Source organism: Heterodontus francisci, chromosome 30 (genome assembly GCF_036365525.1).
Source record: "Heterodontus francisci isolate sHetFra1 chromosome 30, sHetFra1.hap1, whole genome shotgun sequence".
Taxonomy (NCBI): Eukaryota; Metazoa; Chordata; class Chondrichthyes; order Heterodontiformes; family Heterodontidae; genus Heterodontus; species Heterodontus francisci.
The window spans coordinates 10674510-10700332 of record NC_090400.1 but is presented as its reverse complement, the minus strand read 5'-3'; the positions used below and the strand labels follow the sequence as shown (position 1 = coordinate 10700332).

The 25823-nt window shown below is 43.7% G+C and overlaps 1 protein-coding gene across 2 annotated transcripts in view; it reads right to left on the bottom strand.

Moving 5' to 3' along the window:
• The window catches only part of LOC137346575 (E3 ubiquitin-protein ligase rififylin-like), a 129662-nt gene that overhangs the window by 97351 nt on the left and 6488 nt on the right, over window positions 1-25823 (bottom strand). The window contains exon 2 of one of the 2 annotated variants that reach the window (XM_068010089.1): window positions 11067-11108. The exons of the other annotated variant lie outside the window; for it this stretch is intronic. The gene's annotated coding sequence lies outside the window, so the exon portion shown is untranslated. The remainder of the gene's footprint in view (window positions 1-11066; window positions 11109-25823) is intronic. 2 annotated transcript variants of the gene reach the window in all.

Genomic DNA, 25823 nt, shown 5'->3' with positions numbered 1-25823 from the left:
CTCAAAAAAATCCATTGATCTGTCTTGAATACACTCAACATCTGACCAGCCACAGCCCACTGGAGTAGAGAATTCCCAAGATTTACAACCCTGAGTTAAGATGTTTCTCATCTCAATTCTAAATAACGAGCCCTTATCCTGAGACAATGCCACCTAGTTCGAGACTCTCGAGCCTGGGGAAACAGCCTCCCAGTATCTATCAAGCCCTCTCAGAATCTTATATGTTTCACCTCTCACTCTTCTTAAGTTCAGAAAGTATTCTACTCAGTCTCTCCTCATAAGGCAAGCTCTCTCATTCCATGAATAAATCTAGTGAACCTTTGTTGTACCCCTTCTAAGACAAGTATATCCTTCCTGAGGCAAGGAGACCAAAACTGTGGACAACACTTCTGGTGTGGTCTCACCAAAGCCCTATAAAATTGCAGCATGACTTCTTTACTCTCACACTCCAATCCCCTTGCAATAAAGGCTAACGTACCATTTGCTTTCCTAATTGCTTGCTATACCTGTTTATTAACTATGTTTTATGTACAAAGATCCCCAAATCTCTCTAAATATCAACATTTAGTGATTTCTCACGTTTTAAAAAATATACGGCTTTTCCATTCTTCCAACCATATTGGATAATTTCACAAGTAGTAGAACTGCCAACGTTGCACCTCTGTTTAAAAAGGGAGCGAGGGATGGGCCAAATAATTACAAGCCAGTCAGTCTAACCTCAGTAGTGGGAAAATTATTGGAATCTATTCTGAGAGACAAGATAAACTGTCACTTAGAAAGGCACAAGTTAATCAAGGATAGTCAGCATGGATTTGTTAAGGGAAGATCTTGTTTGACCAACTTGATCAAATTTTTTGAAGTAGCAATGAGGAAAATAGATGAGGGTAGTGCAGTTAATGTGATCTACATGGATTTTAGCAAGGCTTTTGACAAGGTCCCACATGGCAAACTGGTTAAAAAAAAAAATCCCCTGGGATCCAGGGAAATGCAGCAACGTGGATACAAAATTGGCTCAGTGGCAGGAAACAAAGGGTAACTGTGGATTTAGCGACTGGAGGGCTGTTTCCAGTGGCATTCCGCAGGGCTCAGTACTGGGTCCCCTGCTTTTTGTGGTTATATATTAATGACTTGGATGTAAATGTAGGGAGCACGATCAAGAAGTTTGCAGATGGCACAAAGATTGGCCATGTGGTGGATAGAGAGGACAACAGCTATAGGCTGCAGGAAAATATTGATGTCTGGTCAGATGGGCAGAAAAGTGGCAAACGAAATTCAACCTGGAGAAGTGTGAGGTGATGCATTTGGGGAGACCAAACAAGGCAAAGGAATACTCGATTAATGGGAAAATACTGAGAAGTGTACAGGAAGTGAGGGACCTTGGAGTGAAAGTCCACAGATCCCTGAAGGAGCAGGACAGGTCGATAAGGTGGTGAAGAAGGCATATGGAATCCTTTCCTTTATTAGTCAAGGTATAGAATACAAGAGCAGGGCGGTTATAATGGAACTGTATAAATCATTAGCTAGGCCACAACTTGAGTAGTGTGTGCAGTTCTGGTCACCTCATTACAGAAAGGATGTAATTGCACGAGACAGGGTACAGTGGCAATTTCCGAGGATGTTGCCAGGACTGGAAAAATGCAGCTATGAGGAAAGATTGGACAAGCTGGGGTTGTTCTCCTTGGAACAGAGAAGGCTAAGGGGAGATTGGATTGAAATGTACAACATTTTGAGGGGCCTGGATAGAGTGGAGGTGACGGGTCTGTTCACCTTAGCAGAGAGGTCAGTGACTACGGGCCATAGATTTAAAGTGATTGGTAGAAAAATTAGAGGGGAGATGAGAAAAAAAACTTTTGCACCCAAAGGGTGGTGGGGATCTGGAACTCACTGCATGAAAGAGTAGTTGAGGCAAAAACCCTCAACTCATTCAAAAAGGAGTCTGGAGATGTACCTCAAGTGCTGTAATCGGCAGGGCTATGGACCAAATGCTGGAAGGTGAGATTAGAATAGGTGGATCATTTTCGGCCAGCACGGACGCGATGGGCCAAGTGGTCTCTTTCTGTGCCTTAAACTTTCTATGATTCTATACTCCACCTGCTCAATCATTTAACTAGTCTACATCCCTTTGCAGTCTGTGTACTCTTCACAGCTTACTTTCCCACCTAGCTTTGTATCATCAGCAAACCTGGATACATTACACTTGGTCCCCTCACCTGAGCCATTGATATAGATTGGAAATAGCTCAGGCACAAGTACAAATCTTTGTGGCTCTCCACTAGTTGCACACTGCCATCCCGAAAATGACCTCTTCCCCAGAAGATCCTTTACTATAAGATTACTAATTGACCCTGTATCATTATACAATACTAGGTCTAAAATAGCATGTTCCTTAGTTGGTTCTTCAACAGATAGTTTTCTAGAAAATTGTCTCAAATTAATTTGTCTGCCAAGCTACTATTGCCACTTTGGTTTGTTCTGTCCATATGAAGATTAAAGACACCCATGATTATTGCATTACCCTTGTTACATGCTCCTCTAATTTCCTGGCTTATACTCTAACATTATGATTACTCTGTGGGGGCCTATAAACTACTCCCACCACAATTTTCTGCCCTCTTAATTTGTAGCTCCAACCCAAACTGATTCTACATTTCGATTTTCTGGGTTAAGATCCTTTCTCACTACTGCCTTTATCTCGGCTACCCCAATCCCTATTCCATTTTGCCTATCTTTTCTAAAAGTCAAGTACCCTGAAATATTTAGTCATGCTGCAACAATGTCCCAGTAATGGCTACTAGATCAAACCTATTATCTCTATTTACTCATTACTTCATCTATCTTGTTACAAATGCTACCTGCATTCAGATATTTTCCTTGCTGACCGTTTTGTGAAGAATTGGCATCAGTCATAAATTTACTGGTTTGAACCTGCATCCCCTCATCCAATCCTCACAACTTAAGTTTGTTGTAGCTTTCTGAATTAGCCTTTTCCATTATCTGGATCATTACAATCTTTAATGCATAGAAGGCATTTGGAATGCATAGATCCACTATGGATTTATTAGTTGCTTTTAAAGGAATTTCTGCAACAGAACCCTTCTTGCTTCTGCAATGAAAACAATGCCTTCAACAGTCAGAAAAAGCTCCACAGATCTGTCAGTGATCACCTTACACCTCATTAAGCAATTCTTCACTCAACTCTACAATATCTAAATATTGATTGCAGCTGAACAAATAATTGGCATTCAAGATGATCATTCTCAAGGTCACTTCTACATTTGAAGAGACAACAATTGCCAATTAGTCAAACTATGGTCAATATTTTAATCATATCAAATGAATTCTTTTATAAAACAGAGGAAACATTTCACTTATTTTGATTACTCTGTCATATAAAGCATCATTGCCTATGCTTTGTCAGTTGGTAGCAGGATCTGTTCCACAATAATGATACTCACTAAACAGTGATGCTCATCACACAAACCGTGTAATGCAATTTGGGTGGCAAGTCATCCAATCCAAGGGTAGTGAAATGGTGCAAGACTACATAGATCAGATAGTCTGGTATCACTCAATTTCAAAACAGCTTTGTTAGAACTACAACCTGGGCAAGGCGAATTGGGTCTCTAACATCTAACTAACATTTGAATGCACGTAAACAGATCTTCATTTTCCCCTGACCATACAACAGTATGGAATCAGTAGCATAATTTAGGTCCTTCCAGTCAGTTTCAGTAGGTACCAATTACTTTCAGCAGCTACCAGTTTTAAACCAACAGAAAACTATGCAATAGAACAACATTCTAAGTATCTGTTACACTACCTTACAGCTCAGCAGAAGGCTTCCAACATATTAAAAGTTGATCAGCAACTTCTCAACTCTAATTAGTTTCCAGTAGATATTACAATAGAAGCATGCCAGCAACTCAAACTTCAGAAAACTTTACAGTAAAATTATCCCAACTAATTCAGCACAGTAACGTTATAGGCATAGGCTGCAGATTCAGCAATACTTCATTCCTGAGTTTCTCCTTGGAATTATTTTAAAAGCAATACCTGTGCTGGAAAGTCAAAGATGCCACTGCCTCTACCTACCTACATACCTAATAGGTTACTTCAAGCTGGGGGGGGGAGGGGGGGGGTTGGGGGGGGGGGGGAGGAAGTTCTAATCAAAATTCAAAGAGGAAAGCACATACTTAGCAAGAAAAAGTCAGCCTCTCTGTGCACAATTGTTAAACTACCTGTAATTATAGACATGAAGATTATGTCAGCACACGTCATACCAATCAAAATCAGTACAATACTACAAATACGCCAGTCAACCTCCCAATACTGCAGTTGAAAATTAAAATTATTCACTTGAAACTCTAGATTAATTTTAGTATTTAAAGAATTGCATAGCTAACAAAAGGGTAGTGAGCAATCAAAACTTGAAGCAATGTCTTATTATCTGGAAAATTATAGTAGCAAAGTTCCAACATATCTACACAGCAAGAACCACTAAATGTAATTGTTTACTTGATAACCATCCTTAGAACGATTTGTCAGACATTTCAAGCTTGTTTTTAAAAAACATAAAAAACCTTTTTCAATTTGAACATTTACAGAAAGTACCCAAAGAGGACGGTGGGGACGAGTAGAAACATTTCAAGGATAACCTGAAGGCAAGACTTATGGAATGTCACTTTCTTCCGGAAACATGACAGTCAGTCAGAGACTGCACAGTTTGAATATTTACTTTGAAGTCAACCAACTGCCAACTGTAGAAGGAAAGGCTTGTTGCAGAAAAGTCAACCAGCAGCAGTTGGAATATGGATAACACTGGGCATGTAACTGTTAATGTACATCAAGTTCGCAGATGACACGAAAATTGGTGGCGTGGTAAATAGTGAGGAGGAAAGCCTTAGATTACAGGACGATATAGATGGGCTGGTAAGATGGGCAGAGCAGTGGAAAATGGAATTTAATCCTGAGAAGTGCGAGGTGATGCATTTTGGAAGGACTAACAAGGCAAGGGAATATACAATGGGTGATAGGACCCTAGGATGTACAGAGGGACCTTGGTGTACTTGTCCATAGATCACTGAAGGCAGCAGCACAGGTAGATAGGAAAGCTTATGGGATACTTGCCCTTATTAACCGAGGCATTGAATACAAGAACAGGGAGGTTATGATAGAGCTGTATAAAATGCTAGTTCGGCCACAGCTGGAGTACTGTGTACAGTTCTGGTCACCACTCTATTGGAAGGATGTGATTGCATTGGAGTGGGCGCAGAGGAAATTCACCAGGATGCTGCCCGGGCTGGAGCATTTCAGCTATGAAGACAGACTGGATAAGCTAGGGTTATTTTCCTTAGTTCCGAAGAAGGGTCACTGACCCGAAACGTTAACTCTGCTTCTCTTTGCACAGATGTTGCCAGACCTGCAGAGTGGTTCCAGCATTTCTTGTTTTTATTTCAGATTTCCAGCATCCGCAGTATTTTGCTTTTATTTTCCTTAGAGCAGAGAAGGCTGAGGAGAGACCTGATAGAGGTATACAAAATTATGAGAGGCATAGATAGGGTAGAAAGGAAGAAAATTTTTCCCTTAGCGGGGTGTAAATAACTAGTGGGCATAGATTTAAGGTAAGGGGCAGGAGGTTTAGAGGGGATTTGAGAAAAAATGTTTTCACCCAGAGGGTGGTTGGAATCTGTAACACACTCTTTGAAGGGGTGGTAGAGGCAGGAACATTTAAGAAGTATCTAGATGAGCACTTGAAACGCCATAGCAAACAAGGCTACAGACCAAGTGCTGGAAAATGGGATGAAGTAACATCATTATATTTAAAAGCCTCAATGCTACTGAGAAGTCTACACATGTGCAATTTCTATTTACCTGATATGATTACACATACTCTTCCCATGTAACAAATGCCATTTACCCAAATCCACATAGCTTGTCAAAAGCCAAGACTTGGACGCTGTTGAAGTTAAACCAACTAAAACTGCCATAGATATTAGTATAATTCTAGATTTATGAGCAGCAGAAACCATCAGTTAGGACATTGACTTATAGATTATCTAGCTGAGGGGGAACAAATCGCAGCCTTGTGATTGGTCCATCTATCCAACTCTCATCAATGGGTCAGTCTGGCTGGTCAATAATCAGTAGCACTCTGGAGTATTGATGACGAGCCTGACTCAGGCATCAGATGACCAAGTCCACAAAGGAGAAGGAAAGAACTTGCATTCACATAGCAACTTTCACAACCTCCAAAGTGCCTATAAAGGCAATCCAAAATGCTTCACCAGCAAGTGAAGTACTTTTGAAATGTGAAGTACTTATGAAATGTATTCACTATTGTAATGCAGGCAAATGTAGCAGCTAATTTGTACACAAGTCACATTCCACAATCAGTTTTGAGACAAATGGCCAAATCTGATTTTGTGATAAAAGTTGAGAGGTAAATGTTAGCCAGGACACTGGGAGAAATCCCTTGCTCTGCTTGGGATAGTGTCAGAAGAACTTATGTCCACTTAAGAGGACACATGCTGCCTCATTCGAAAGACACTATCTCCGATAGTGCAGCACTCCTTTACCACTGCATTGAAGTGTCAACCTAGATTATGCACTCAGCTCTTAAACCTGAAATCTTCTGTCAGTTAATGCTGACATCTTAAGGATTGACTTGATCCTGATCTTGCATAAGCATAACCATTGGGGAGGCGGTGGCGTAGTGGTATTGTCACTGGACTAGTAAACCAGAGACCCAGGGTACTGCTGGGGGCATGAAATCAATTAGTTAAAAAATCTGGAATTAAAAAGCTAGTCTAATGATGGCCATGAAACCATTGTCGATTGTTGTTAAAACCCACCTTGTTCACTAATGTCCTTTAGGGAAGGAAATCTGCTACCCATACCTGGTCTGGCCTACATGTGACTCCAAACCCACAGCAATGTGGTTGACTCTTAAATACCCTCTGAAATGGCTTAGCAAGCCACTCAGTTGGAACTGAACTGCTACGAAGTCAATAAAAAGGAACGAAACCGGACAGACCACCTGGCATCGACCTAGGCAACGGAAACGACTATGGCAAATCCAGTCCTGTCGATCCTGCAAAGTCCTCCTTACTAACATCTGGGAGCTTGTGCCAAAGTTTGGAGAGCTGTCCCACAGACTAGTCAAGCAACGGCCTGACATAGTCATACTCACGGAATCATACCTTACAGACAATGTCCCAGACACTGCAATCACTATCACTGGGTATGTCCTGTCCCCCCGGCAGGACAAACTGAGCAGAGGTGGTGGCTCAGTGGTATACAGTAGGGAGGGAGTCGACCTGGGAGTCCTCAGCATCGACTCCAGACCCCATGAAGTCTCATGGCATCAGGTCAAACATGGGCAAGGAAACCTCCTGCTGATTACCACCTACCGCCTTCCCTCAGCTGATGAGTCAGTACTCCTCCATGTTGAACACCAAGGGTGGCAAGGAAACACGGAGGGTGGCAAGGGTGCAGAATGTACTCTGGGTGGGAAACTTCAAATGTCCATCACCAAGAGTGGCTCGGTACACCACTACTGACCGCATTGGTAGAGTCCTAAAGGTGGTGAGGGAACCAACACGAGGAAAAAACATACTTGACCTCATCCTCACCAATCTGCCTGCTGCAGATGCATCTGTCCATGACAGCATTGGTAGCAGTGACCACCGCACAGTCCTTGTGGAAACGAAGTCCCGCTTGCACATTGAGGATACCGGCCATCGCGTTATGTAGCACTATCACCATGCTAAATGGGATAGATTTTGAACAGATCTAGCAATGCAAAACTGGGCATCAATGAGGAGCTATGGGCCATCAGCAGCAGCAGAATTGTACTCAACCACAATCTGTAACCTCATGGCCCGGCATATCCCCCACTCTACCATTACCATCAAGCCAGAAGACCAACCCTGGTTCAATGAAGAGTGCCGGAGGGCATGCCAGGAGCAGCACCAGGCATACCTCAAAATGAGGTGTCAACCTGGTGAAGCTACAACCCAGGACTACTTGCATGCCAAACTGCATAAGCAGCATGCAATAGACAGAGCTAAGCGATCCCATAACCAACGGATCATATCTAAACTCTAGTCCTGCCACATCCAGCCGTGAATGGTGGTGGACAAGTAAACAACTAACTGGAGGAGGTGGCTCCACAAATATCCCCATCCTCAATGATGGGGGAGTCCAGCACATCAGTGTAAAAGATAAGGCTGAAGCATTTGCAACAATCTTCAGCCAGAAGTGCCAAGTTGATAATCCATCTCGGCCCCTTCCTGAAGTCCCCAGCATCACAGATGCCAGACTTCAGCCAATTCGATTCACTCCGCGTGATATCAACAAACGAATGAAGGCACTGGATACTGCAAAGGCTATGGGCCCTGACAACGTTGCAGCAATAGTACTGATGACCTGTGCTCCAGACTTTGCCGTGCCCCTAATCAAGCTGTTCCAGTGCAGCTACAACACTGGCATCTACCCTGCAATGTGGAAAATTGCCCAGGTATGTCCTGTACACAAAAAGCAGGACAAGTCCAATCCAGCCAATTACCATCCCATCAGTCTACTCTCAGTCATCAGTCAAGTGATGGAAGGTGACATCAACAGTGTCATCAAGCAACACTTGCTTAGAAATAACCTGCTCAGTTTGGGTACCGCCGGGGCCACTCAGCTCCTGACCTCATTACAGCCTTGGTTCAAAAATGGACAAAAGAGCTGAACTCAAGAGGTGAGGTGAGAGTGACTGCCCTTGACATCAAGGCAGCATTTGACCGAGTATAGCATCAAGGAGCCCAAGCAAAACTGAGGTCAATGGGAATCAGGGGGAAACTCTCCGCTGGTTGGAGTCATACCTAGCACAAAGGAAGATGGTTGTGGTTTTTGGAGGTCAATCTTCTGAGCTCCAGGTCATCACTGCAGGAGTTCCTCAGGATAGTGTCCTAGGCCCAACCATCTTCAGCTGCTTCATCAATGACCTTCTTTCAATCATTAGGTCAGAAGTGGGATGTTCGCTGATGATTGCACAATGTTCAGCACCATTCGCGACTCCTCAGATACTAAAGCAGTCTGTGTAGAAATGCAGCAAGACCTGGACAATATCCAGGCTTGGGCTGATAAGTGGCAAGTAACATCTGCGCCACACAAGTGCCAGGAATGACCATCTCCAACAAGAGAATCTAACCATCTCCCTTTGACATTGAATGGCATTACCATCGCTAAATCCCCCACTAACATCCTAGGGGTTACCATTGACCAGAAACTGAACTGGAGTAGCCATATAAATACCGTGGCTACAAGAGCAGGTCAGAGGCTAAGAATCCTGTGGGGAGTAACTCATCTCCTGACTCCCCAAAACCTGTCCACCATCTACAAGGCACAAGTCAGGAGTGTGATGGAATACTCTCCACTTGCCTGGATGGGTGCAGCTCCAACAACACTCAAGAAGCTCGACACCATCCAGGACAAAGCAGCCCGCTGGATTGGCACCCCATCCACCACCGACGCAAAGTGGCAGCAGTGTGCACTATCTAGAAGATGCACTGCAGCCACGTTGCAAGGCTCCTTAGACAGCACCTTCCAAACCCGTGACCTCTACCAACTAGAAGGACAAGGGCAGCAAATACATGGGAACACCACCACCTGCAAGTTCCCCCTCCAAGTTACACATCATCCTGACTTGGAACTATATCGCCGTTCCTTCACTGTCATGGGGTCAAAATCCTGGAACTTCCCTTCCTCACAGCACTGTGAGTGTACCCACCTCACATGGACTGCAGCGGTTCAAGAAGGCAGCTCACCATCACCTTCTCAAGGGCAATTAGGGATGGGCAATAAATGGCGGCCCAGCCGACGCCCACATGCCATGAATGAATATAAAAATGTCTGGGCAGAGATGTGGAAACACATTGCTCAAATCTTAGATTATTAAGGGCAAGCTTGGTGCAGTCAGTAGCCCTCTTACCTTGGACTTAGAAAGCTGCAAGTTCAAGCCCACTCCAAAACTTCAACATATAATTTAGTCTAATATCTCAAAGCAATACTGGATGGAGGGAGTGCTTCATTGTCATCATCATTTAAATGTGACCATAAACCAAGTCTATCTGTTCAGGTGAATGCAAAATATCTATGGCACCATCCAAAGACTAGGGAGTTCTGCTGGTATGATATCAACATTCATTCCTCAACCAACCATGACCAAAACAGATTAACAAGTCAGTCATTCATCTCATTTCTGTATGCAAATTCTCTGTTACGGTTACCTACAAATTGTCAGCGATTACATTTAAAAATGAATTTATTGGCTGTGATGTAGTTTGAGATGACCTGAAGAAATGAAATATGCAAAATAAAAGTCTTTATATTCAAAAGGTAATGCAATAACACATTACTGAAATGAATACAAAAAAGCTTCATATGTTCAAGTATTTGCAACAGAGTTTCTTACTGCTGATTTTTTAGCTTGCTAGAACAAGACTACTTTCCATTATGACAGTTACACCTGTTAAAAAAAAAAATCAGCAGTTTTAATAGTGGCAAATACAAGATTCCACGAATGTTGTGCATAGCCAAAAATTAAGATTAGTTCACCAGTTTGAGACCAGCGTGTTTATAAAAGTACTAGAGAAGTGATCATTTAATGAGTCCAATGGAACAATTAGGTATTCCAATATATACACTCAGTGCATAACTTTTTACAAACTAGCTTTAACTTAACAAGTTGTACAGCACAAAATAAATCTATACTATGTTAGTAGAACAGCAACAACGGCTCCCTGTTCATTCATTCAGCTGCCTTAATTTGAAACACCAATTTTAAACTTTATGATTGCCCTCAGGTACTTAGTTAGACGTTGGATGCCTTCACAAGACTTTCCAATTCTCTAAAACTCAGATATTGATACTCGCAGTTCTGACACGAGAGAGCCCTGCAAATAACACAAGACAGAGCCACATCAGCATCTATACAATTACACAGTGAGTGACGGCTGTAATGGACACATGTTTACCCAGTTCAACAACCATTAGTCTACTTCTGTGAGGCATACACTCACCTGAACTGACAGCAGTCTTCACCTCACCGTTGGGATAGCGATCTGTAATTACACACCATAACATCACTACTTAATGGGAATAGACAATATTACTACACATTCCTTTTTATTTGCAAATAAGATTACATTCTCAAGATAACGACATTCTTCCAACTCATGATTAAATAAAGTTGCATAATTTGTTCCTGGGAAGTGAGCGTTGCCAGCAAGGCCAGCATTTATTGCCTATCCCTAATTGCCCTTCAGAAGGTGGTGGTGAGCTGCCTTCTTGAAAGTCTACAGTCCATCAGGTGTAGGTACACCCACAGTGCTGTTGGGGAGGGAGTTCCAGGATTTTGACCCAGTAACAATGAAGGAACAACAATATATTTCCAAGTCCAAGCAAATGTAACACCGCTATTCAAGAAAGGAGGGAGAGAGAAAACAGGGAACTACCGGGTAGTTAGCCTGACATCAGTCATTGAGAAAATGCTGGAATCTATTAAGTCTTAACAATCCACTTAGAAAATTATAGTATGATCAAACAAAGCCAACATGGTTTTACAAAAGGGAAATAGTGTTTGAAAATGTTATTAGAGTTTTTTGAGGATGTAATTAGTAGGGTAGATAAAGGGAAACAAATAGATGTAGTATACTTGGTTTTTCAAAAGGCATTCGGTAAGATGCCACTCAAAAGATTAATACACAAGATAAGGACTCATGGCGTTGGGGGGTTAATATGTAAGAATGGATAGAGGATTGGTTAACGGACAGGAAGCAGAGAGCAGTGATAAATGGGGCATTTTCAAGTTGGCAGGCTGTGACTATTGGACTGTTGCAAGGATCAATTTTAGGACATCCACCTTTGGGGATAGGCTGTCTATTAATATTCATTATAAGCCCACCGACTCCCACAGCTACCTCGACCACACTTCTTCGCATCCTGCTTCCTGTTTTTTGTTCCTGTTCTCCCAGTTTCTCCGTCTCCGACGCATCTTCTCTGATGATGCAACTTTCCATGACAGCACTTCTGATATGTCTTCCTTTTTCCTCAACCGAGGAATCCCCCCACTGTGGTTGACAGGGCTCTCAACCATGTCCGGCCCATTTCCAACACCTCTACCCTCACCCCTTCCCCTCCCTCCCAGAACCCCGACAGAGTTCCCCTTGTCCTCACTTTCCACTCCATCAGCCTCCACATCCAAAAGATCATCCTCCGTCATTCCTGGCACCTCCAGCGTGATGCCACTATGAAACGCATCTTCCCCTCCCCTCTCAGCATTCCGAAGAGATCGTTCCCTCCGTGACACCCTGGTCCACTCCTCCATTACCCCAACCACCTCGTCCCCTTCCCAAGGCACCTTCCCATACAACCGCAGAAGGTGTAATACTTGTCCATTTATCTCCTCTCTCCTCCAAGGCCCCAAAAACTCTTTTCAGGTGAAGCAGCGATTTACTTGTACTTCTTTTAATTTAGTATACTGCATTCACTGCTTACAACGTGGTCTCCTCTACATTGGGGAGACCAAATGCAGACTGGGTAACCGCTTTGCAGAACACCTCCGCTCAGTCCGAAAGCATGAGCCCGAGCTTCCAGTTGCTGGCCATTTCAATATTCCCCCTGCTCTCATGCCCACATCTGTGTCCTGGGATTGCTGCAGTGTTCCAGCAAGCTCGAGAAACAGCACCTCATTTACTGATTAGGCACGCTGCAGCCTGCCAGACTGAACAATGAGTTCAATAATTTCAGAGTATGATAGGCCCCCCCTTTATTATTTTTTCTATTGTTTTTAATGTATTTATTTTATTTTAGTTTGTTTAATTTGTTTCTACTGTTTCCACCCATTGTTTTTTCATGTTTGTGCTTGGGGCCAGACTGTTCAGTTTTCTGCCGATTAACACCCTCTCTATACTAATGTTTTGTCTTTTACAACACCATTAACCTACCGTTTGACTTTGCTCCATGACCTTCTGCTTAGTTATTCTCTGTGATCTTGTCCTAACACCACCTTTACTTTTGTTATCTTTTGCCCCACCCCCACTTTACTTGCTTAAAACCTATTACATTTCCAAACTCTGCCAGTTCTGATGAAGGGTTCCTGACCTGAAACGTTAACTCTGCTTCTCTCTCCACAGACGCTGCCAGACATGCTGAGTATTTCCTGCATTTCTTGTTTTTATATCAGTGATAGGGGCACAGATATTTACAATCTATATCAATAACTTAGTTGAAGAGAGCAAGAATAATGTATCTAAGTCTGCTGACAATACAAAGCTAGATGGAAATGTAAGATGACTCAAAAAGGCTGCAAAGAGATGTAGACAGGTTAAGTGAGTGGACAAGGTGGCAGATGGAGTATAATGTGGGGAAGTGTAAGCTTATTCACTTTGGCAGTAAAAACAGAAAAGCAGAACTTTTTTTTTAAAAAAAGGGCACAAAACTTCTAAATGTTGTTCAGAGGGACTTGCGTGTAACTTGTACAATAAGCACAGAAAGTTAGCATGCAGATACAGCATGCAATTCGGAAGGCAAATGGCACTTTGCCTTTATTGGAGTACAGGTATAAGGAGGTCTTGCTACAATTGCACAGGGCTTTGGTGAGACCACACCTGGAGTACTGTATGCAATTTTGGTCTCCATATTTAAGGAAGGATACACTTGCATTGAGGGCAGTACAGCAAAAGTTCACTAGGTTAATTCTTGGGATGAGAGGATTGTCCTATGATGAGAGGCTGAGTAAATTGGGTCTATGATCTTTGAAGTTTAGAAGAATGAGAGGCGATCTCATTGAAACATACAAGATTCTAAAGGGGCTTGATAGGATAGACACGGACAGGCTGTTTCCCCTGGCTGGGGGACCTAGAACACAGGGACACAGTCTCAGAATGAAGGGACGATCATTTAGGACCGAGATGAGGAGAAATTTCTTCACTTAAGAGTTGTGAATCTTTGGAATTTTGTCAGGCTCAAGGGGCCGCATGGTCAACATCTGCTCCTATTTGTGTTCTTAAATTAAGTCAGGATGGTGTGTGACTTGGAGGGGAAATTTAAAGTGATTGATGTTCCTATGCGGTTGCTATCCTTGCTCTATGTGGTGCAGGTCACAGGTTTGGAAAGTGCTGTCAAAGAAGCCTTGGTGAGTTGTTGCAGTGCATCTTGTAGATGGTACACACTGCTGCCACTGTGTGCCAGTGACGGACGGAGTGAATGTTTAATGCAGTGAATGGGGTGCCAATCAAGTGGGCTGCTTTGGCCTGGATGGTGTGGAGTTTCTTAAGTTCTGTTGGAGCTGCACACATCTCGGCAAGTGGAAAGTATTCCATCACACTCCCAGCTTGTGTCTTGTGGATGGTGGATAGGCTTTAGGAAGTCAAGAGGTGAGTTACTCGTTGCAGAATTCCCAGCCTCGGACCTGCTTCTATAGCCACGGTATTTATCTGGCTGGTCCAGTCAAATTTCTGGTTGATAGTGGAAGATTCAGTGATGGTAACGCCATTGAATGTCAAGAGTAGATGGTTGGATTCTCTCTTGCTGGAGATGGTCATTGCCTAGCTCTTGTATGGCACACTTGTTGTCCAGGTCTTGCTGACTGCGGGCACAGACTTGTTCGGTATCTGAGATGCGAATGGTACTGAATACTGTGCAATCATCAGCAAACATCCCTATTTTTGACCTTATGATCAAGGTCATTGATGATACAGCTGAAGATAGTTGGGCCTAGGACACTGCCCCAAGGAACTCCTGAAACGATAGCCTGGGGCCGAGATGATTGGCCAACAATTTCCTTTGTGCTCAGTCTGACTCCAAGTTTTTCCCCTGATTCCCACTGACTTCAATTTTACTAGGGCTCTTTGAGTCCAAATGATTCAGTCAAATGATGCCTTAATGTCAAGGACAGTCACTCTCACTTCACCTCTGGAATTCAGCTCTTTTATCCATGTTTGGACTAAGGCTGTAATGAGGTATGGAGCTGAGTGACCCTGGTGGAATCCAAACTGAGCATCAGTGAGCAGGTTATTGCTGAGTACTGTTGGCAACATGTTCCATTACTTTGCTGATGATTGAGAGTAGACTGATAGGCAGTAATTGGCCGGATTGGATTTGCCCTGCTTTTTGTGGACTGGGCATACTTGGAAAAATTTCCACATTGTCGAATAGTGTTGTAGCTATATTGGAAAAGCTTTGAAGACACATTCTGGTGGATACTGTAGCAACCCAAAATTTATTTTCACCATACAGAAACTGTAGGAAATGAATAGGCATATGTTCACGAGTGGAGCATTGAAGTTTCATTTTTAAATTTACACTACCCAAGCTCACAGACACTGCTCTGGTGAGTCAGAGGTTTTGTACCAAGGAGTACTTTGCTTTTCAAACCATCAGGCCCCATCCTCTCACCATGTTTAACCTTCAAGTCTCCTCCCCTAGTCTGACTGCAGTATCTCTGGTGTTCACAGGTTCCCCACCACTTCTCCCATTGTTAGCCAGGTCCTGTCTTTATATTCTGCTTGAAAACATTTAAGCATTAAATTTTCTGCTTCTTAAAATGGACAGAAAATCATGGACTGGAATGTCCAATTTCCTAATATTGTTATGGTACGATCGCTCAAGACAAAGCCCCCAAATCAATATATATAATTCTAATTGCGATGGGAGCAACACACTGGTCAATTCAGTCCCGCCGCTCCACAGTTCGCATCATACATACGTTTAAGCTTTCCCAATCAAAGAAAGCCACAGCCGAATTGAAACAACCTCATAACCCCCGAAAGAGGCAAACCAAAGCAGGTATCTTTAGATAAACAAATTAACTGTTTATTCAAAAAAAAAACTAAAATCTTAAACTCCAAGATAAACCAATATCTAAAGACCTTATAACTTATTTAAAGAATCTAACTTCCGCGTTCGCATACATATACTCAAACTAATAATATTTTTGCTGTTTAATTAGCTGCCCAAACAAATATAAATAATAAAGTCTTTGCAGATTTACATTCCTGACATAATGGAATCTTCAAATGTAGAAGTAGTCCAAGGTTGAAGTCTTCGCTGTTGTCCGATGGGAAAAAAAAGTAGGTTTTTCAATAGGAAATTCAGCAGTCCAGTTCAGCAGTTGAAGTGTTATTCTTTTTCCAGCCAGGAACACAGATGAATAATTTGTTTTCTTTTTAAAAGAATTAATCTGGCTTAAGTTTTTAGCATTTTGAGAGTATAATAAACTAATTTCTCTTTCCTCAGTTTAAGTGGTCTGAGAGCTCTCCTTTCTGGTGCGAACACGAAGCTGTGTCAACTGTCTTTGCAAAGCCAGTTTTCAAAATTAAAATGCAACATTGTATGTCCTGTTCTCCCTCCCTGTATGGTTGCATCCAGGCAACCAAGAATGGAACTTCACTCAGTCTCTTGAGCTTGCTGCCTTAAAGATGTATTGATTTCTTACAAGCTTAAAAAGGCACACTGCATATTTCCCTAGGAAAAAAAGAAACAGGACCACGACACCTCCGCCCCTGGCGAAATGAAACGCCATTCCTGAAATGCGTTTCATTACAAAGTAAAAAATAGAAATTGAAAAAACACTAACATTTTTCCCCCGCACGTATATGTTTAGACATACTATTTTCTAAAATGGTAAGACTACGGCAGCAAGTTCCATCAGAACATTTTCGGCTTTAAAATTTCAATTAACCCCATTTCAACCTTCCAAACATAGTCTCCCACTTGTTTCATGTTTTCCTTCCAGGTGTCCCTATTGTCCATTACCTGTCAGGTGAGCTGCATAGCTAGGAGCACTGACCCCTACTGGGTTCACTATTCTGAGAAGTTTCTTGAGTAACTCTTAACCTATGTGGCATGACTTGATATTGGAAAATCCTGTTCGGTGCAACAGAAGCTGATTTTTTCTTATCTTGAGGTGTCAAAGGAATTTGACAGTATCCCTCCAACACATCTGTCTCTTTGAGACACATGGTGTTGCCCACTCTGTCCATACAGTATTCTAAATGAGAATTTGGGTAGATGTCTGCCTTCTTTACCACAGTTACTATTCTATAGTCTATGCAAGTTTGAGCTGACCCACTTGGTTTAGGCATCAAAACCACCTGCGAATTCCAACTGTCCTGACAAGGTTCAGCTAAGCTGCCCTTCAGCATGTATTGTATCTCTGCTTCCACTTCAGCCTGTCTGCCTGGACCCAAGAGGCAATGATGTTGTTTTAAAAAGGTATCGTTCCTTCTATACCCACATCATGTGTGGCTAAGGTTGTACATCCCGACGTATCCCTACAAACTCTTTTATACATTATGAAAAGCCTGGTTAGGTCTTCACATTGTTTTGCCTCTAAGTGTAAAAGCATATTGTCTAATTTTCCTAGCCATTCTGTATTCGCTAATCGATAGTTGGAGGTTCAATCTGAGAATTTCCTCATCCTTGATCCTTTTCCTTCTGAACAGTCCTGATTAGCTGACATACCTGTACTGACCTAACCTCCTCCCTGCGATAATATTGCTTTAATATATTGATGTGACACAACCAGTTCTTCTGGTGATCATGGGTGTCAATCAAGTAATCTACCTTATCCACTTTCTTGATCACTCTATATGGGCCACTGAACTGTGCATTTCATGGTTCTCCCTGTAAGGGCAACACCACTAATGAGTCATCCCCTGGCTGAAAATCACAGACTTTTTCATTCTTGTCTGCCCATTTTTTCATAGTGTCTTGGGATGCTTTAAGGTGTTCCCGAGCTACACCGCAAGCTTTTGTGAGCCTTTGCTGGAACACAGATACATAGTCTAGGATTGGGGATTCATTCTTTTGTTCAAAGAATCTGTCTTTTATAAGTTTTAGAGGACCTCTTACTTCATGTCGTAAACCAATTTAAAAGGACTGAAGCCTGTAGACTCTGAGTCTCTGGTGGCAAATAAAAGAAAGTCTAGTCCTTTATCCCAGTCATGTTGACAGTTGTGACAGTATGTTCTAATCATTTTCTGGCTTTAAAGGAAAGATGAACTGATGGACACAATTGTGATTTAGAGTGGCCTCACATGCAGGCGGATGGCGGAAAGCCGGGCTTCACTTCCCCGCTTGAGGGAGCCGCATTTTGGATCCAGCCCCAACTCTAGCCCGCTGTCGGACCGCGGGAAAGCGGTGGCGAGCAGCCACCAGCGGCACCTGGACCACAGACCACCTGGACCTGAGGAAAGTGACTCTGACCAAGCCCACCTTCTGCCAGCACTGTACCAACTTCATCCGGGGGTTCGGCATCTTTCAGTGCGACCATGAGTCCGGGGCCGGGTCTGGGAATCGCGATTCAAGGGCTCTGAGAGCTGGGGTGCGGGGGGCGACTTTGCTGGGGAAATGTCTCCAGGTGAAGGCGGATCCTCTTCATTTAGCACTCATTTGCCTCGAATTATGTCTGGGGATAGCACGGACTTGATGGGCCGAGCGGCCGTGGATATTCGGGGCTTTTGCTATGACAATTGTGGATGGTGGAAAGTATCTCAGCATAGAGTGTGTACTCTACTTGCTAGGGTCCCTGCTCAGGGATACGAGCCAACAACCCCATTGACTTGTGGGCGGCTCAGGAGAGACTAAGGCTAAGGGAGTAAACCCTAACAGAAAATCTGGAGCCGAGCCCCTATGACGGACATGTGTCACCTTTGGCATGTTTCCGGCAGTTCCTGCAGCCAAACTGGTGCCAAATGACGTGCTCTGCACTCCTTTGGAGCCCACTAGGAAGGCCAAGAGGGGGGTTTTGACACTTGGACAACTCACAACCTCCACACATTTCGCCCAGGCATGAGACATGGAGAAGTCACTCCAAAGTCACCTCACAGTGACCAAAAGAACACGGAAGGCAGCAGTTACGGGTTATAAGTCCAGCTCACTTGGCGTAGAGATTGGATGCCACGGGTTGCCTTTGTCAGTGTGAGAGGTCGTCGCATCTCATTGGACAGCTACTGCCCGCCTCAAACGAGTGCAGTAGACTCAATGTGGACATTGCAGCTCTTCAGGAGACACACCTCCCTGCGAGCGGATCACTAATGGAGCAAGACTACACTTTCTACTGGCACGGTAGGGATCCAGACGAATCAAGACAGCACGGAGTGGGTTTTGCCATCAGAAACTCTTTGCTCAGCATGATAGTCACCTACAAATGGCTCGGAACGCATACTGTCCCTCCGACTGCTCACCGCCTCTGGTCCAGTACACTTACTCAGTATCTATGCTCCAACACTCTGCTCCCCACCTGAAGTTAAAGACCAGTTCTCCAAGGAACCCCATAATATCATTAGTAGCATTCCTAATACCGAACATTTGTTCCTGCTGGGGGACTTTAATGCCAGGGTTGGGGCCGACCATGACTCATGGCCCTCCTGCCTCAGGCACTATGGCATTGGAAGGATGAATGAGAATGGACAGAGACTGTTGGAGTTGGGTACCTATCACAACCTCTACATCAGGGACTCGTTCTTTCAAACCAAACCCTTTCACCAGGTTTTATGGTGACACCCAAGATCACGTCGTTGGCACCAGCTGGACCTCATCGCCACAAGGTGAGCCTCTATAAACAATGTTCAAATCACACACAGCTTCCACAGTGCGGACTGCGACACTGACCACTCCCTGGTGTGCAGCAAAGCCAGACTCAAACCAAAGAAGTTACATAACTCCAAGCAGAGTGGCCGCCCACGCAGCAACACTACCAGAATTTCTTACCCACAGCTGTCACAAAAGTTTCTCAATTCACTTGAAAAAGCCCTTCAAAACACTCCTGCAGGGGTTGCAGAGACCAAGTTGGCCCACATCAGAGATGCCATCTATGACTCAGCAATGACCACCTTTGGCAAACGTGAGCAGAATGCAGACTGGTTTCAGTCTCACTTTGAAGATGGAACAAGTCACAGCCACCAAGCACCCTGCACTGCTGAACTACAAGAAAGCCCCCAGTGGTTTAACATCCTTGGCACTTAAAGCCACCAGAAGAACCGCGCAAAATCCGGCCAGGCACTGTGCAACCGACTACTGGCAACACCTCTGCAGTCCAAAGAACTGCCGGAAACATGCCAAAGGTGACATATGCCCGTCTTAGGGGCTCGGCTTCAGATTTTCTGTTAGGGTTTACTCCCTTAGCCTTAGTCTCTCCTGAGCCGCCCACAAGACAGTGGGCCTCAGACACTGGAAACATCACAGGAATGTACGATGGCATTGAGAGCTTTTGGGCCAACCATCAAGAAGATCGCCCCCCTCAAGTCTAAATCAGGGTAAACAATCACTGACCCAAGCAAGCAAATGGACCGCTGGGTGGAGCACTACCTAGAACTGTATTCCAGGGAAAATGTTGTCACTGATACCGCCCTCAATGCAGCCCAGTCTCTGCCAGTCGTAAACAAGCTGGACGAACAGCCAACAAAAATCGGAGCTCAGTAATGCCATTGATTCTCTAGACAGTGGAAAAGTCCCTGGAAAGGACAGCATTACCCCTGAAATAATCAAGTGTGCCAAGCCTGCTATACTCTCAACACTCCATGAACTATTTTGCCTGTGCTGGGATGAGGGACATGCGCGATGCCTCTATCATCCTCCTCTATAAGAACAAGGGTGACCGCGGTGACTGCAACAACTACCGTGGAATCTCCCTGCTCAGCACAGTGGGGAAAGCCTTCGCTCCAGTCATTTTAAACAGACTCCAGAAGCTAGTTGAGCGTGTCTACTGGAGGTGTGCAAAGGAAATCCGACACGAGCCTGAATTCCGGACCCGGAAGTCTGACCCGACTCGAACCAGACACACGTCGTCGGGACCAGTCGGAGTCGGAGTCGGTTCCGGTGGCAGGCCTTTACATCAGTACATGGATCCCAATGGGATCAGACGGCATGTGTCAGGTTCGGGTCGGCTGGGCTTCCGGGTCCAGCATTCGGACTTGGGTCAGGTTTCCTTTGCACACCTCTAGTGTCTACCCTGAGGCACAGTGCGGCTTTCGAGAAGAGAGATTCACCATTGACATGCTGTTCTCCCTTCGCCAGCTAAAGGAGAAATACCGCGAAAAACGGATGCCCCTCTACAGTGCCTTCATAGATCTCACCAAAGCCCTTGACCTCGTCAGCAGACGTGGTCTCTTCAGATTACTAGCAAAGATCGGATGTCCACCAAAGCTACTGAACATCATCACCTCGTTCCTTGACAATATGAAAGGCACAATTCAGCATAACGGTGCATCATCAGACCCCTTTCCCATCCGGAGTGGTGTGAAACAGGGCTGTGTTCACGCACCCACACTGTTTGGGACCTTCTTCTCACTGCTGCTCTATCATGTGTTTAAGTCTCGAGAAGGAGGAATTTTCCTCCACACAAGATCAAATAGCAGATTGTTCAACCTTGCCCGTCTTACAGTGAAGACCAAAGTACAGAAAGTCCTCATCAGGGAACTCCTCTTTGCTGACGATGCTGTATTAACATCCCATACAGAAGAGTGTCTGCAGAGACTCATCGACAGGATTGCGGCTGCCTGCAACAAATTTGGCCTGACCATCAGGTTCAAGAAAACGAACATCATGGGACAGGACGTCAGAAATGCTCCCTCCATTAATAGCGGCGACCACGCTCTGGAAGTGGTTCAAGAGTTCACCTACCTGGGCTCACCCATTACCAGTAACCTGTCCCTCGATGCGCATGGGAAAGGCGTCTGCTGCTATGTCCAGATTGGCCAAGAGGGTGTGGGAAAATGGCGCACTGACACGCAACACAAAAGCCCGAGTGTTTCAAGCCTGTGTCCTCAATACCTCGCTCTACGGCAGCAAGGCCTGGACAACGTATGTCAGCCAAGAGCGACGTCTCAACACATTCCATCTTCGCTGTCTCTGGAGAATTCTTGACATCAGGTGGCTGGACTGTATCTCCAACACAGAAGTCCTCGAGGCAGCCAACATCCCCAGCATGTACGCCCTACTGAGCCAGCGGTGTTTGAGATGGCTTGGCCATGTGAGCCGCATGGAAGATGGCATGATCCCCAAGGACGTATTGTACAGCAAGCTCGTCACTGGGATCAGACCTACTGGCCGTCCATGTCTCCGCTTTGAAGACGTTGGCAAACGCGACATGAAGACTTGCGACATTGACCACAAGTTGTGGGAGCCAGTTGCCAGCGATCGCCAGAGCTGGCAGACAGCTATAGAGGCGGGGCTAAAGAGAGGCGAGTCAAAGAGACTGAGCAGTTGGCAGGAAAAGAAACAGCAGAATAAGGAGAGAACCAACTGTGTAACAGCCCCGACAACCAACTTTACCTGCAGCACCTGTGGAAGAGTCGGTCACTCTCGAATTGGCCTTTATAGCCACTCCAGGCGCTGCTCCACAAACCACTGAACACCTCTCGGCACTTACCCATTGTCTCACGAGACAAGGCCAAAAGGAAAGGATGTTATAAACATCATTTTGAGAGTCCGATGAAATCTCTCAAACTCCCTGTGACTGTGAGAGATATGTTGAAGATTTCAACTGTCTAATCCCCAACTTGCCCATGACCTCTTGAAATATCCTAGACATGAAATTAGAACCTTGATCTGATTGAATTTCAAGTGGCAACCCATGTCTCGTAAAGAATTGGGTTAACATTTCTACTCCTACCCTAGCAGTAACGGTCCTCAAAAGGAATGGCCTCAAAATCGAGTAGCCATATCCATTAAATTAAATATGTACTGATGTCCCGCTTTTGTTCTTGGCAAGGGTCCTACAGTCTACGAATATCCTGCTAAATGGTTCCTCAATCACTGGTATGGGAATTAGTGGTGCCGGTTTTATGGTAGGTTGTGGTTTTCCCACCATTTAACATGTATGGAGGTCCTACAAAATTGTCTCACATCCTTTGTAAGTAAGTAAGCCAGTAATGTTGGCTTATGCGTGATTTGGTCTTCCGAATTCCCCATGTCCTGAAAAAGGAATGGCGCGTGCTAACCTTAATAATCCTTGGCGATATTCAGGTGTTACCATTATCTGTTCAACAACTGTTCACTCTTCGTCGGCAGGTCTATGAGGCAGTCTCCATTTCCTCCTTAATACCCTGTTTACCACATAACAGCCTTCCGGAACTCCTTTCACCTCACCTTCTGACAGAGCTGTCTGTGCTATTTGGTAGATCTCTGGATCAGCTTGCTGTGCTGCAATGATAGACGATCTGTTAAACATCTCATTTGGATTATCTAAATCCTCAAATAAGGTTTCAGATACTCAGTTATCTATTTGTGGTGCCCCTTTTACCTCAGACAATGGATCCTGTTTAGCCATTGCTCGGGTAACTACACACGCAGGAACTTGTTCCTGTAATTGCTCAGTTTCCTTAATTTCATTTGGTTCCTCTCTAATTATAAGAGAAACTGATACTTTTGATCCAGCCAAATCATTTCCTAGGGGTAGATCAATTCCATCTACTGGCAAACTGTGGACAACTCCTAGTTACTATCCCAGATTTTAAATCAATCTCTAGGTGTACTTTATACAAAGGTATGGGTATATACTCCCCGCCAATTCCATTAACTAAAACTTTAGTGTTCAAAGCGCTCTCTGGTGGAAACTTTATAACTTTTCCCAGTAAGAGCGTTTGGGTTGCTCCTGTATCCCCAAGTATAATGATAGGTTTTCCTGCCTCACTTCCAGGATATGGAGTTACTTACCAGTTTGACAAAAATTCTTTATAACTCACAAGTATTTTATTCTTAACCTCTACAGTCTTTTTAGTTTTAGTATCTGGTTTCACAGTTGTCATTAAAGCTATAGCCTGGTCTGCTATACTCTCAGTCAGAGTCTTTTCCTCTGCACTACCTTTGAGTACCCCAACAAGTCCTATGGGTTTACCTCGCAATTTCCAGCACTGAACGAAGATGACCTGTTTTGTGGCAATGTTAACACTTTGGCTTGCATACCTTACTTCTACCCTCAGCACCTTCCTTTCAGACCTGAGAAGATAATCCTGGGGCATTCCCAGCTGTTCCTTTTTGTCCCTGGCTACTTGCCTTCCTTTCACTCTCCCACTTTCTATCCTTATCCTTCTCGGGTTTATGGGGGTGATGGACAAAAAGAGGTTGGCTTATTCACAAGCTCAAAACCATCAGGAATTTCCACTGCTTGCCTAGCTTTCAAAACTTTCAGGTTATCTATACGAGTTCTCACTACTGAAGGAATGAAGTTTTTAAACTCTAAGAAAGTCAATTCTCGAAGGTTCTCATATGTGGTTACTATCTTCAATGCCTGTATCCAATCGTCAAAAGTAATTTGCTTCACCCTCTCAAATTCTACATATGTCTGCCCAGCCAATCTCCGCAAGTTTCGAAAATTCAGATGGTAAGCTTCAGGAACTAACTCATACGCAGCGAGAATAACCTTTTTTGCCATCTCAATCTGCAGAAGCCTCTTCAGGAAGCACGGCATAAACCTCATAAGCTCTGCCTACCAACCTGCTTTGTTTAAGCAGTGACCAGCTTTCTTTCGAACATTTCATCTGTTTGGCTACTTTTTCAAAAGATATGAAAAATGCCTCTACGTCCCTTTCCTCAAACTTAGGAAGCACCCATATAAATTGAAACAACTTTTCGCTGGGTCCTGAGCTGAATTCAGATTCTTCCAGACCCAAATTTTCCCTGAATTCAAGACCATCCTTTTGTCTTAGTTCCTATCTCTTAACTTAAAGTCCTTCTCTTTCTCACTTTCCTCTTTTTCCAATTCAAGTTTTCTTAATTCTTTTTCAGTCTCACGTTTTTTTGTTTCTAACTGAATCCTAGCTAATACCACAGCATCACTCTGACCTACTACTTTAATGTTCCTCATAGTCCCCTCCCAATTCCAGATGTTGGGCTATTATGTCAATTATCTCTGTTTTTTTCACCTAATTTCAATTCAAATGCCAATTTTTCGTACAATTCTATTAATTTGTTCTTAGTTAAAGTTATCAAGTCACTGAGGGAAACATTGCATTCCCAAAAATTCTGCTGCAACCGCTAATGCCATTACTATGGTATAGACTGTGACTTATTATACAAGCGACCTGGTTCCTTTTTATTTCTTTGTAACTGGCGTTAGATTTAGATCCCAACAATCGAGTTTCCAATTGATATTAATTACTTTCGCGTCTGGGATCATATGATCCAGACGCAAGACCCCGCTAAAATATATATTATCCCAGAGATGAGCAATTAATATGATCCCAAACGCGAGCCCTCCAAATTAGTCTGATTCTGATCCCAGACGCAAACTGCCTAATTAAAATGTGATGCAATCACATATGAGCCCCCAATTTAATATGCTATGGTATGACCACTCAAGACAAAGCCCCCAATTAATATATAATTCTGACTGCGGTGGGAGCAACGCACGGTCAATTCAGTCCCCAGGCTCCACAGTTCGCATCATACTTACGTTTAAGCTTTCCCAATCAAAGAAAGCCACAGCCGAATTGAAACAACCTCATAACCCCCGAAAGAGGCAAACCAAAGCAGGTATCTTTAGATAAGCAAATTAACTGTTTATTCAAAAAAAAACTAAAATCTTAAACACCAAGATAAACCAATATCTAAAGACCTTATAACTTATTTAAAGAATCTAACTTCCGCACTCGCATACATATACTCAAACTAATAGTATTTTTGCTGTTTAATTAGCTGCCCAAACAAATATAAATAATAAAGTCTTTGCAGATTTACATTCCTGACATAATGGAATCTTCAAATGTAGAAGTAGTCCAAGGTTGAAGTCTTTGCTGTTGTCCGATGGGAAAAAAAATAGGTTCAATAGGAAA